The sequence below is a fragment of the Lathyrus oleraceus genome, chromosome 3, assembly GCF_024323335.1.
Source record: "Lathyrus oleraceus cultivar Zhongwan6 chromosome 3, CAAS_Psat_ZW6_1.0, whole genome shotgun sequence".
In the NCBI taxonomy this organism is placed as follows: domain Eukaryota; kingdom Viridiplantae; phylum Streptophyta; class Magnoliopsida; order Fabales; family Fabaceae; genus Lathyrus; species Lathyrus oleraceus.
In genome coordinates this window covers 485,526,383-485,536,212 of record NC_066581.1, presented here as the reverse complement: position 1 = coordinate 485,536,212, position 9,830 = coordinate 485,526,383, and the positions used below count along the sequence as shown (strand labels likewise).

Genomic DNA, 9,830 nt, shown 5'->3' with positions numbered 1-9,830 from the left:
TCTTTCCATTCTTTTACGCCGATTAACAAAAATAGATACAAGTATTTAAAAAATCCCAAAAAAAGAGGTGCAACACAAGGACTTCCCAGGAGGTCACCCATCCTAGTACTACTCTCGCCCAAGCACGCTTAACTGCGGAGTTCTGATGGGATCCGGTGCATTAGTGCTGGTATGATCGCACCTGATATCGAATGCGCTTTAATTGTATATATTTTATTTCTTTCACTTATTAACGGCAAAACAGACATAATTAACGCTGAAATATTTGTTTTCTCCTACTTCTTTCCATTCTTTTACGCCGATTAACAAAAATAGATACAAGTATTTAAAAAATCCCAAAAAAAGAGGTGCAACACAAGGACTTCCCAGGAGGTCACCCATCCTAGTACTACTCTCGCCCAAGCACGCTTAACTGCGGAGTTCTGATGGGATCCGGTGCATTAGTGCTGGTATGATCGCACCTGATATCGAATGCGCTTTAATTGTATATATTTTATTTCTTTCACTTATTAACGGCAAAACAGACATAATTAACGCTGAAATATTTGTTTTCTCCTACTTCTTTCCATTCTTTTACGCCGATTAACAAAAATAGATACAAGTATTTAAAAAATCCCAAAAAAAGAGGTGCAACACAAGGACTTCCCAGGAGGTCACCCATCCTAGTACTACTCTCGCCCAAGCACGCTTAACTGCGGAGTTCTGATGGGATCCGGTGCATTAGTGCTGGTATGATCGCACCTGATATCGAATGCGCTTTAATTGTATATATTTTATTTCTTTCACTTATTAACGGCAAAACAGACATAATTAACGCTGAAATATTTGTTTTCTCCTACTTCTTTCCATTCTTTTACGCCGATTAACAAAAATAGATACAAGTATTTAAAAAATCCAAAAAAAGAGGTGCAACACAAGGACTTCCCAGGAGGTCACCCATCCTAGTACTACTCTCGCCCAAGCACGCTTAACTGCGGAGTTCTGATGGGATCCGGTGCATTAGTGCTGGTATGATCGCACCTGATATCGAATGCGCTTTAATTGTATATATTTTATTTCTTTCACTTATTAACGGCAAAACAGACATAATTAACGCTGAAATATTTGTTTTCTCCTACTTCTTTCCATTCTTTTACGCCGATTAACAAAAATAGATACAAGTATTTAAAAAATCCCAAAAAAAGAGGTGCAACACAAGGACTTCCCAGGAGGTCACCCATCCTAGTACTACTCTCGCCCAAGCACGCTTAACTGCGGAGTTCTGATGGGATCCGGTGCATTAGTGCTGGTATGATCGCACCTGATATCGAATGCGCTTTAATTGTATATATTTTATTTCTTTCACTTATTAACGGCAAAACAGACATAATTAACGCTGAAATATTTGTTTTCTCCTACTTCTTTCCATTCTTTTACGCCGATTAACAAAAATAGATACAAGTATTTAAAAAATCCCAAAAAAAGAGGTGCAACACAAGGACTTCCCAGGAGGTCACCCATCCTAGTACTACTCTCGCCCAAGCACGCTTAACTGCGGAGTTCTGATGGGATCCGGTGCATTAGTGCTGGTATGATCGCACCTGATATCGAATGCGCTTTAATTGTATATATTTTATTTCTTTCACTTATTAACGGCAAAACAGACATAATTAACGCTGAAATATTTGTTTTCTCCTACTTCTTTCCATTCTTTTACGCCGATTAACAAAAATAGATACAAGTATTTAAAAAATCCCAAAAAAAGAGGTGCAACACAAGGACTTCCCAGGAGGTCACCCATCCTAGTACTACTCTCGCCCAAGCACGCTTAACTGCGGAGTTCTGATGGGATCCGGTGCATTAGTGCTGGTATGATCGCACCTGATATCGAATGCGCTTTAATTGTATATATTTTATTTCTTTCACTTATTAACGGCAAAACAGACATAATTAACGCTGAAATATTTGTTTTCTCCTACTTCTTTCCATTCTTTTACGCCGATTAACAAAAATAGATACAAGTATTTAAAAAATCCAAAAAAAGAGGTGCAACACAAGGACTTCCCAGGAGGTCACCCATCCTAGTACTACTCTCGCCCAAGCACGCTTAACTGCGGAGTTCTGATGGGATCCGGTGCATTAGTGCTGGTATGATCGCACCTGATATCGAATGCGCTTTAATTGTATATATTTTATTTCTTTCACTTATTAACGGCAAAACAGACATAATTAACGCTGAAATATTTGTTTTCTCCTACTTCTTTCCATTCTTTTACGCCGATTAACAAAAATAGATACAAGTATTTAAAAAATCCCAAAAAAAGAGGTGCAACACAAGGACTTCCCAGGAGGTCACCCATCCTAGTACTACTCTCGCCCAAGCACGCTTAACTGCGGAGTTCTGATGGGATCCGGTGCATTAGTGCTGGTATGATCGCACCTGATATCGAATGCGCTTTAATTGTATATATTTTATTTCTTTCACTTATTAACGGCAAAACAGACATAATTAACGCTGAAATATTTGTTTTCTCCTACTTCTTTCCATTCTTTTACGCCGATTAACAAAAATAGATACAAGTATTTAAAAAATCCCAAAAAAAGAGGTGCAACACAAGGACTTCCCAGGAGGTCACCCATCCTAGTACTACTCTCGCCCAAGCACGCTTAACTGCGGAGTTCTGATGGGATCCGGTGCATTAGTGCTGGTATGATCGCACCTGATATCGAATGCGCTTTAATTGTATATATTTTATTTCTTTCACTTATTAACGGCAAAACAGACATAATTAACGCTGAAATATTTGTTTTCTCCTACTTCTTTCCATTCTTTTACGCCGATTAACAAAAATAGATACAAGTATTTAAAAAATCCCAAAAAAAGAGGTGCAACACAAGGACTTCCCAGGAGGTCACCCATCCTAGTACTACTCTCGCCCAAGCACGCTTAACTGCGGAGTTCTGATGGGATCCGGTGCATTAGTGCTGGTATGATCGCACCTGATATCGAATGCGCTTTAATTGTATATATTTTATTTCTTTCACTTATTAACGGCAAAACAGACATAATTAACGCTGAAATATTTGTTTTCTCCTACTTCTTTCCATTCTTTTACGCCGATTAACAAAAATAGATACAAGTATTTAAAAAATCCCAAAAAAAGAGGTGCAACACAAGGACTTCCCAGGAGGTCACCCATCCTAGTACTACTCTCGCCCAAGCACGCTTAACTGCGGAGTTCTGATGGGATCCGGTGCATTAGTGCTGGTATGATCGCACCTGATATCGAATGCGCTTTAATTGTATATATTTTATTTCTTTCACTTATTAACGGCAAAACAGACATAATTAACGCTGAAATATTTGTTTTCTCCTACTTCTTTCCATTCTTTTACGCCGATTAACAAAAATAGATACAAGTATTTAAAAAATCCCAAAAAAAGAGGTGCAACACAAGGACTTCCCAGGAGGTCACCCATCCTAGTACTACTCTCGCCCAAGCACGCTTAACTGCGGAGTTCTGATGGGATCCGGTGCATTAGTGCTGGTATGATCGCACCTGATATCGAATGCGCTTTAATTGTATATATTTTATTTCTTTCACTTATTAACGGCAAAACAGACATAATTAACGCTGAAATATTTGTTTTCTCCTACTTCTTTCCATTCTTTTACGCCGATTAACAAAAATAGATACAAGTATTTAAAAAATCCCAAAAAAAGAGGTGCAACACAAGGACTTCCCAGGAGGTCACCCATCCTAGTACTACTCTCGCCCAAGCACGCTTAACTGCGGAGTTCTGATGGGATCCGGTGCATTAGTGCTGGTATGATCGCACCTGATATCGAATGCGCTTTAATTGTATATATTTTATTTCTTTCACTTATTAACGGCAAAACAGACATAATTAACGCTGAAATATTTGTTTTCTCCTACTTCTTTCCATTCTTTTACGCCGATTAACAAAAATAGATACAAGTATTTAAAAAATCCCAAAAAAAGAGGTGCAACACAAGGACTTCCCAGGAGGTCACCCATCCTAGTACTACTCTCGCCCAAGCACGCTTAACTGCGGAGTTCTGATGGGATCCGGTGCATTAGTGCTGGTATGATCGCACCTGATATCGAATGCGCTTTAATTGTATATATTTTATTTCTTTCACTTATTAACGGCAAAACAGACATAATTAACGCTGAAATATTTGTTTTCTCCTACTTCTTTCCATTCTTTTACGCCGATTAACAAAAATAGATACAAGTATTTAAAAAATCCCAAAAAAAGAGGTGCAACACAAGGACTTCCCAGGAGGTCACCCATCCTAGTACTACTCTCGCCCAAGCACGCTTAACTGCGGAGTTCTGATGGGATCCGGTGCATTAGTGCTGGTATGATCGCACCTGATATCGAATGCGCTTTAATTGTATATATTTTATTTCTTTCACTTATTAACGGCAAAACAGACATAATTAACGCTGAAATATTTGTTTTCTCCTACTTCTTTCCATTCTTTTACGCCGATTAACAAAAATAGATACAAGTATTTAAAAAATCCCAAAAAAAGAGGTGCAACACAAGGACTTCCCAGGAGGTCACCCATCCTAGTACTACTCTCGCCCAAGCACGCTTAACTGCGGAGTTCTGATGGGATCCGGTGCATTAGTGCTGGTATGATCGCACCTGATATCGAATGCGCTTTAATTGTATATATTTTATTTCTTTCACTTATTAACGGCAAAACAGACATAATTAACGCTGAAATATTTGTTTTCTCCTACTTCTTTCCATTCTTTTACGCCGATTAACAAAAATAGATACAAGTATTTAAAAAATCCCAAAAAAAGAGGTGCAACACAAGGACTTCCCAGGAGGTCACCCATCCTAGTACTACTCTCGCCCAAGCACGCTTAACTGCGGAGTTCTGATGGGATCCGGTGCATTAGTGCTGGTATGATCGCACCTGATATCGAATGCGCTTTAATTGTATATATTTTATTTCTTTCACTTATTAACGGCAAAACAGACATAATTAACGCTGAAATATTTGTTTTCTCCTACTTCTTTCCATTCTTTTACGCCGATTAACAAAAATAGATACAAGTATTTAAAAAATCCAAAAAAAGAGGTGCAACACAAGGACTTCCCAGGAGGTCACCCATCCTAGTACTACTCTCGCCCAAGCACGCTTAACTGCGGAGTTCTGATGGGATCCGGTGCATTAGTGCTGGTATGATCGCACCTGATATCGAATGCGCTTTAATTGTATATATTTTATTTCTTTCACTTATTAACGGCAAAACAGACATAATTAACGCTGAAATATTTGTTTTCTCCTACTTCTTTCCATTCTTTTACGCCGATTAACAAAAATAGATACAAGTATTTAAAAAATCCCAAAAAAAGAGGTGCAACACAAGGACTTCCCAGGAGGTCACCCATCCTAGTACTACTCTCGCCCAAGCACGCTTAACTGCGGAGTTCTGATGGGATCCGGTGCATTAGTGCTGGTATGATCGCACCTGATATCGAATGCGCTTTAATTGTATATATTTTATTTCTTTCACTTATTAACGGCAAAACAGACATAATTAACGCTGAAATATTTGTTTTCTCCTACTTCTTTCCATTCTTTTACGCCGATTAACAAAAATAGATACAAGTATTTAAAAAATCCCAAAAAAAGAGGTGCAACACAAGGACTTCCCAGGAGGTCACCCATCCTAGTACTACTCTCGCCCAAGCACGCTTAACTGCGGAGTTCTGATGGGATCCGGTGCATTAGTGCTGGTATGATCGCACCTGATATCGAATGCGCTTTAATTGTATATATTTTATTTCTTTCACTTATTAACGGCAAAACAGACATAATTAACGCTGAAATATTTGTTTTCTCCTACTTCTTTCCATTCTTTTACGCCGATTAACAAAAATAGATACAAGTATTTAAAAAATCCCAAAAAAAGAGGTGCAACACAAGGACTTCCCAGGAGGTCACCCATCCTAGTACTACTCTCGCCCAAGCACGCTTAACTGCGGAGTTCTGATGGGATCCGGTGCATTAGTGCTGGTATGATCGCACCTGATATCGAATGCGCTTTAATTGTATATATTTTATTTCTTTCACTTATTAACGGCAAAACAGACATAATTAACGCTGAAATATTTGTTTTCTCCTACTTCTTTCCATTCTTTTACGCCGATTAACAAAAATAGATACAAGTATTTAAAAAATCGCAAAAAAGAGGTGCAACACAAGGACTTCCCAGGAGGTCACCCATCCTAGTACTACTCTCGCCCAAGCACGCTTAACTGCGGAGTTCTGATGGGATCCGGTGCATTAGTGCTGGTATGATCGCACCTGATATCGAATGCGCTTTAATTGTATATATTTTATTTCTTTCACTTATTAACGGCAAAACAGACATAATTAACGCTGAAATATTTGTTTTCTCCTACTTCTTTCCATTCTTTTACGCCGATTAACAAAAATAGATACAAGTATTTAAAAAATCCCAAAAAAAGAGGTGCAACACAAGGACTTCCCAGGAGGTCACCCATCCTAGTACTACTCTCGCCCAAGCACGCTTAACTGCGGAGTTCTGATGGGATCCGGTGCATTAGTGCTGGTATGATCGCACCTGATATCGAATGCGCTTTAATTGTATATATTTTATTTCTTTCACTTATTAACGGCAAAACAGACATAATTAACGCTGAAATATTTGTTTTCTCCTACTTCTTTCCATTCTTTTACGCCGATTAACAAAAATAGATACAAGTATTTAAAAAATCCCAAAAAAGAGGTGCAACACAAGGACTTCCCAGGAGGTCACCCATCCTAGTACTACTCTCGCCCAAGCACGCTTAACTGCGGAGTTCTGATGGGATCCGGTGCATTAGTGCTGGTATGATCGCACCTGATATCGAATGCGCTTTAATTGTATATATTTTATTTCTTTCACTTATTAACGGCAAAACAGACATAATTAACGCTGAAATATTTGTTTTCTCCTACTTCTTTCCATTCTTTTACGCCGATTAACAAAAATAGATACAAGTATTTAAAAAATCGCAAAAAAAGAGGTGCAACACAAGGACTTCCCAGGAGGTCACCCATCCTAGTACTACTCTCGCCCAAGCACGCTTAACTGCGGAGTTCTGATGGGATCCGGTGCATTAGTGCTGGTATGATCGCACCTGATATCGAATGCGCTTTAATTGTATATATTTTATTTCTTTCACTTATTAACGGCAAAACAGACATAATTAACGCTGAAATATTTGTTTTCTCCTACTTCTTTCCATTCTTTTACGCCGATTAACAAAAATAGATACAAGTATTTAAAAAATCCCAAAAAAAGAGGTGCAACACAAGGACTTCCCAGGAGGTCACCCATCCTAGTACTACTCTCGCCCAAGCACGCTTAACTGCGGAGTTCTGATGGGATCCGGTGCATTAGTGCTGGTATGATCGCACCTGATATCGAATGCGCTTTAATTGTATATATTTTATTTCTTTCACTTATTAACGGCAAAACAGACATAATTAACGCTGAAATATTTGTTTTCTCCTACTTCTTTCCATTCTTTTACGCCGATTAACAAAAATAGATACAAGTATTTAAAAAATCCCAAAAAAAGAGGTGCAACACAAGGACTTCCCAGGAGGTCACCCATCCTAGTACTACTCTCGCCCAAGCACGCTTAACTGCGGAGTTCTGATGGGATCCGGTGCATTAGTGCTGGTATGATCGCACCTGATATCGAATGCGCTTTAATTGTATATATTTTATTTCTTTCACTTATTAACGGCAAAACAGACATAATTAACGCTGAAATATTTGTTTTCTCCTACTTCTTTCCATTCTTTTACGCCGATTAACAAAAATAGATACAAGTATTTAAAAAATCCCAAAAAAAGAGGTGCAACACAAGGACTTCCCAGGAGGTCACCCATCCTAGTACTACTCTCGCCCAAGCACGCTTAACTGCGGAGTTCTGATGGGATCCGGTGCATTAGTGCTGGTATGATCGCACCTGATATCGAATGCGCTTTAATTGTATATATTTTATTTCTTTCACTTATTAACGGCAAAACAGACATAATTAACGCTGAAATATTTGTTTTCTCCTACTTCTTTCCATTCTTTTACGCCGATTAACAAAAATAGATACAAGTATTTAAAAAATCGCAAAAAAAGAGGTGCAACACAAGGACTTCCCAGGAGGTCACCCATCCTAGTACTACTCTCGCCCAAGCACGCTTAACTGCGGAGTTCTGATGGGATCCGGTGCATTAGTGCTGGTATGATCGCACCTGATATCGAATGCGCTTTAATTGTATATATTTTATTTCTTTCACTTATTAACGGCAAAACAGACATAATTAACGCTGAAATATTTGTTTTCTCCTACTTCTTTCCATTCTTTTACGCCGATTAACAAAAATAGATACAAGTATTTAAAAAATCGCAAAAAAAGAGGTGCAACACAAGGACTTCCCAGGAGGTCACCCATCCTAGTACTACTCTCGCCCAAGCACGCTTAACTGCGGAGTTCTGATGGGATCCGGTGCATTAGTGCTGGTATGATCGCACCTGATATCGAATGCGCTTTAATTGTATATATTTTATTTCTTTCACTTATTAACGGCAAAACAGACATAATTAACGCTGAAATATTTGTTTTCTCCTACTTCTTTCCATTCTTTTACGCCGATTAACAAAAATAGATACAAGTATTTAAAAAATCCCAAAAAAAGAGGTGCAACACAAGGACTTCCCAGGAGGTCACCCATCCTAGTACTACTCTCGCCCAAGCACGCTTAACTGCGGAGTTCTGATGGGATCCGGTGCATTAGTGCTGGTATGATCGCACCTGATATCGAATGCGCTTTAATTGTATATATTTTATTTCTTTCACTTATTAACGGCAAAACAGACATAATTAACGCTGAAATATTTGTTTTCTCCTACTTCTTTCCATTCTTTTACGCCGATTAACAAAAATAGATACAAGTATTTAAAAAATCGCAAAAAAAGAGGTGCAACACAAGGACTTCCCAGGAGGTCACCCATCCTAGTACTACTCTCGCCCAAGCACGCTTAACTGCGGAGTTCTGATGGGATCCGGTGCATTAGTGCTGGTATGATCGCACCTGATATCGAATGCGCTTTAATTGTATATATTTTATTTCTTTCACTTATTAACGGCAAAACAGACATAATTAACGCTGAAATATTTGTTTTCTCCTACTTCTTTCCATTCTTTTACGCCGATTAACAAAAATAGATACAAGTATTTAAAAAATCGCAAAAAAGAGGTGCAACACAAGGACTTCCCAGGAGGTCACCCATCCTAGTACTACTCTCGCCCAAGCACGCTTAACTGCGGAGTTCTGATGGGATCCGGTGCATTAGTGCTGGTATGATCGCACCTGATATCGAATGCGCTTTAATTGTATATATTTTATTTCTTTCACTTATTAACGGCAAAACAGACATAATTAACGCTGAAATATTTGTTTTCTCCTACTTCTTTCCATTCTTTTACGCCGATTAACAAAAATAGATACAAGTATTTAAAAAATCCCAAAAAAAGAGGTGCAACACAAGGACTTCCCAGGAGGTCACCCATCCTAGTACTACTCTCGCCCAAGCACGCTTAACTGCGGAGTTCTGATGGGATCCGGTGCATTAGTGCTGGTATGATCGCACCTGATATCGAATGCGCTTTAATTGTATATATTTTATTTCTTTCACTTATTAACGGCAAAACAGACATAATTAACGCTGAAATATTTGTTTTCTCCTACTTCTTTCCATTCTTTTACGCCGATTAACAAAAATAGA

The 9,830-nt window shown here is 38.5% G+C and overlaps 35 non-coding genes across 35 annotated transcripts; all 35 read right to left on the bottom strand.

Moving 5' to 3' along the window:
• Window positions 1–64: 64 nt before the first annotated feature.
• On the bottom strand, window positions 65–183 carry LOC127133837 (5S ribosomal RNA). The gene has a single exon (XR_007807685.1). It is a non-coding gene; the product is annotated as a 5S ribosomal RNA (ribosomal RNA).
• Window positions 184–344: 161 nt separating this feature from the next.
• LOC127133826 (5S ribosomal RNA) lies at window positions 345–463 on the bottom strand. The gene has a single exon (XR_007807684.1). It is a non-coding gene; the product is annotated as a 5S ribosomal RNA (ribosomal RNA).
• A 161-nt stretch (window positions 464–624) lies between these two features.
• On the bottom strand, window positions 625–743 carry LOC127133813 (5S ribosomal RNA). Its single transcript, XR_007807682.1, has one exon. It is a non-coding gene; the product is annotated as a 5S ribosomal RNA (ribosomal RNA).
• A 160-nt stretch (window positions 744–903) lies between these two features.
• LOC127133801 (5S ribosomal RNA) lies at window positions 904–1,022 on the bottom strand. The gene has a single exon (XR_007807681.1). It is a non-coding gene; the product is annotated as a 5S ribosomal RNA (ribosomal RNA).
• Window positions 1,023–1,183: 161 nt separating this feature from the next.
• Window positions 1,184–1,302, bottom strand: LOC127133790 (5S ribosomal RNA). Its single transcript, XR_007807680.1, has one exon. It is a non-coding gene; the product is annotated as a 5S ribosomal RNA (ribosomal RNA).
• A 161-nt stretch (window positions 1,303–1,463) lies between these two features.
• Window positions 1,464–1,582, bottom strand: LOC127133779 (5S ribosomal RNA). Its single transcript, XR_007807679.1, has one exon. It is a non-coding gene; the product is annotated as a 5S ribosomal RNA (ribosomal RNA).
• A 161-nt stretch (window positions 1,583–1,743) lies between these two features.
• Window positions 1,744–1,862, bottom strand: LOC127133767 (5S ribosomal RNA). The gene has a single exon (XR_007807678.1). It is a non-coding gene; the product is annotated as a 5S ribosomal RNA (ribosomal RNA).
• A 160-nt stretch (window positions 1,863–2,022) lies between these two features.
• Window positions 2,023–2,141, bottom strand: LOC127133755 (5S ribosomal RNA). The gene has a single exon (XR_007807676.1). It is a non-coding gene; the product is annotated as a 5S ribosomal RNA (ribosomal RNA).
• A 161-nt stretch (window positions 2,142–2,302) lies between these two features.
• On the bottom strand, window positions 2,303–2,421 carry LOC127133743 (5S ribosomal RNA). Its single transcript, XR_007807675.1, has one exon. It is a non-coding gene; the product is annotated as a 5S ribosomal RNA (ribosomal RNA).
• A 161-nt stretch (window positions 2,422–2,582) lies between these two features.
• On the bottom strand, window positions 2,583–2,701 carry LOC127133732 (5S ribosomal RNA). Its single transcript, XR_007807674.1, has one exon. It is a non-coding gene; the product is annotated as a 5S ribosomal RNA (ribosomal RNA).
• Window positions 2,702–2,862: 161 nt separating this feature from the next.
• LOC127133720 (5S ribosomal RNA) lies at window positions 2,863–2,981 on the bottom strand. Its single transcript, XR_007807666.1, has one exon. It is a non-coding gene; the product is annotated as a 5S ribosomal RNA (ribosomal RNA).
• Window positions 2,982–3,142: 161 nt separating this feature from the next.
• On the bottom strand, window positions 3,143–3,261 carry LOC127133709 (5S ribosomal RNA). The gene has a single exon (XR_007807659.1). It is a non-coding gene; the product is annotated as a 5S ribosomal RNA (ribosomal RNA).
• Window positions 3,262–3,422: 161 nt separating this feature from the next.
• Window positions 3,423–3,541, bottom strand: LOC127133697 (5S ribosomal RNA). The gene has a single exon (XR_007807647.1). It is a non-coding gene; the product is annotated as a 5S ribosomal RNA (ribosomal RNA).
• Window positions 3,542–3,702: 161 nt separating this feature from the next.
• Window positions 3,703–3,821, bottom strand: LOC127133686 (5S ribosomal RNA). Its single transcript, XR_007807636.1, has one exon. It is a non-coding gene; the product is annotated as a 5S ribosomal RNA (ribosomal RNA).
• A 161-nt stretch (window positions 3,822–3,982) lies between these two features.
• Window positions 3,983–4,101, bottom strand: LOC127133674 (5S ribosomal RNA). The gene has a single exon (XR_007807625.1). It is a non-coding gene; the product is annotated as a 5S ribosomal RNA (ribosomal RNA).
• Window positions 4,102–4,262: 161 nt separating this feature from the next.
• Window positions 4,263–4,381, bottom strand: LOC127133661 (5S ribosomal RNA). Its single transcript, XR_007807613.1, has one exon. It is a non-coding gene; the product is annotated as a 5S ribosomal RNA (ribosomal RNA).
• Window positions 4,382–4,542: 161 nt separating this feature from the next.
• On the bottom strand, window positions 4,543–4,661 carry LOC127133650 (5S ribosomal RNA). The gene has a single exon (XR_007807602.1). It is a non-coding gene; the product is annotated as a 5S ribosomal RNA (ribosomal RNA).
• A 161-nt stretch (window positions 4,662–4,822) lies between these two features.
• Window positions 4,823–4,941, bottom strand: LOC127133639 (5S ribosomal RNA). The gene has a single exon (XR_007807592.1). It is a non-coding gene; the product is annotated as a 5S ribosomal RNA (ribosomal RNA).
• A 160-nt stretch (window positions 4,942–5,101) lies between these two features.
• Window positions 5,102–5,220, bottom strand: LOC127133628 (5S ribosomal RNA). The gene has a single exon (XR_007807581.1). It is a non-coding gene; the product is annotated as a 5S ribosomal RNA (ribosomal RNA).
• A 161-nt stretch (window positions 5,221–5,381) lies between these two features.
• Window positions 5,382–5,500, bottom strand: LOC127133616 (5S ribosomal RNA). Its single transcript, XR_007807570.1, has one exon. It is a non-coding gene; the product is annotated as a 5S ribosomal RNA (ribosomal RNA).
• Window positions 5,501–5,661: 161 nt separating this feature from the next.
• On the bottom strand, window positions 5,662–5,780 carry LOC127133605 (5S ribosomal RNA). The gene has a single exon (XR_007807559.1). It is a non-coding gene; the product is annotated as a 5S ribosomal RNA (ribosomal RNA).
• Window positions 5,781–5,941: 161 nt separating this feature from the next.
• Window positions 5,942–6,060, bottom strand: LOC127133593 (5S ribosomal RNA). The gene has a single exon (XR_007807548.1). It is a non-coding gene; the product is annotated as a 5S ribosomal RNA (ribosomal RNA).
• A 160-nt stretch (window positions 6,061–6,220) lies between these two features.
• Window positions 6,221–6,339, bottom strand: LOC127133580 (5S ribosomal RNA). The gene has a single exon (XR_007807534.1). It is a non-coding gene; the product is annotated as a 5S ribosomal RNA (ribosomal RNA).
• Window positions 6,340–6,500: 161 nt separating this feature from the next.
• Window positions 6,501–6,619, bottom strand: LOC127133568 (5S ribosomal RNA). The gene has a single exon (XR_007807526.1). It is a non-coding gene; the product is annotated as a 5S ribosomal RNA (ribosomal RNA).
• Window positions 6,620–6,779: 160 nt separating this feature from the next.
• Window positions 6,780–6,898, bottom strand: LOC127133556 (5S ribosomal RNA). Its single transcript, XR_007807517.1, has one exon. It is a non-coding gene; the product is annotated as a 5S ribosomal RNA (ribosomal RNA).
• Window positions 6,899–7,059: 161 nt separating this feature from the next.
• LOC127133545 (5S ribosomal RNA) lies at window positions 7,060–7,178 on the bottom strand. Its single transcript, XR_007807506.1, has one exon. It is a non-coding gene; the product is annotated as a 5S ribosomal RNA (ribosomal RNA).
• A 161-nt stretch (window positions 7,179–7,339) lies between these two features.
• On the bottom strand, window positions 7,340–7,458 carry LOC127133533 (5S ribosomal RNA). Its single transcript, XR_007807495.1, has one exon. It is a non-coding gene; the product is annotated as a 5S ribosomal RNA (ribosomal RNA).
• A 161-nt stretch (window positions 7,459–7,619) lies between these two features.
• Window positions 7,620–7,738, bottom strand: LOC127133521 (5S ribosomal RNA). Its single transcript, XR_007807488.1, has one exon. It is a non-coding gene; the product is annotated as a 5S ribosomal RNA (ribosomal RNA).
• Window positions 7,739–7,899: 161 nt separating this feature from the next.
• LOC127133509 (5S ribosomal RNA) lies at window positions 7,900–8,018 on the bottom strand. The gene has a single exon (XR_007807477.1). It is a non-coding gene; the product is annotated as a 5S ribosomal RNA (ribosomal RNA).
• A 161-nt stretch (window positions 8,019–8,179) lies between these two features.
• Window positions 8,180–8,298, bottom strand: LOC127133496 (5S ribosomal RNA). The gene has a single exon (XR_007807467.1). It is a non-coding gene; the product is annotated as a 5S ribosomal RNA (ribosomal RNA).
• Window positions 8,299–8,459: 161 nt separating this feature from the next.
• Window positions 8,460–8,578, bottom strand: LOC127133485 (5S ribosomal RNA). Its single transcript, XR_007807456.1, has one exon. It is a non-coding gene; the product is annotated as a 5S ribosomal RNA (ribosomal RNA).
• Window positions 8,579–8,739: 161 nt separating this feature from the next.
• LOC127133473 (5S ribosomal RNA) lies at window positions 8,740–8,858 on the bottom strand. The gene has a single exon (XR_007807443.1). It is a non-coding gene; the product is annotated as a 5S ribosomal RNA (ribosomal RNA).
• Window positions 8,859–9,019: 161 nt separating this feature from the next.
• Window positions 9,020–9,138, bottom strand: LOC127133460 (5S ribosomal RNA). Its single transcript, XR_007807432.1, has one exon. It is a non-coding gene; the product is annotated as a 5S ribosomal RNA (ribosomal RNA).
• Window positions 9,139–9,298: 160 nt separating this feature from the next.
• Window positions 9,299–9,417, bottom strand: LOC127133448 (5S ribosomal RNA). The gene has a single exon (XR_007807421.1). It is a non-coding gene; the product is annotated as a 5S ribosomal RNA (ribosomal RNA).
• A 161-nt stretch (window positions 9,418–9,578) lies between these two features.
• LOC127133437 (5S ribosomal RNA) lies at window positions 9,579–9,697 on the bottom strand. Its single transcript, XR_007807412.1, has one exon. It is a non-coding gene; the product is annotated as a 5S ribosomal RNA (ribosomal RNA).
• Window positions 9,698–9,830: the final 133 nt, after the last annotated feature.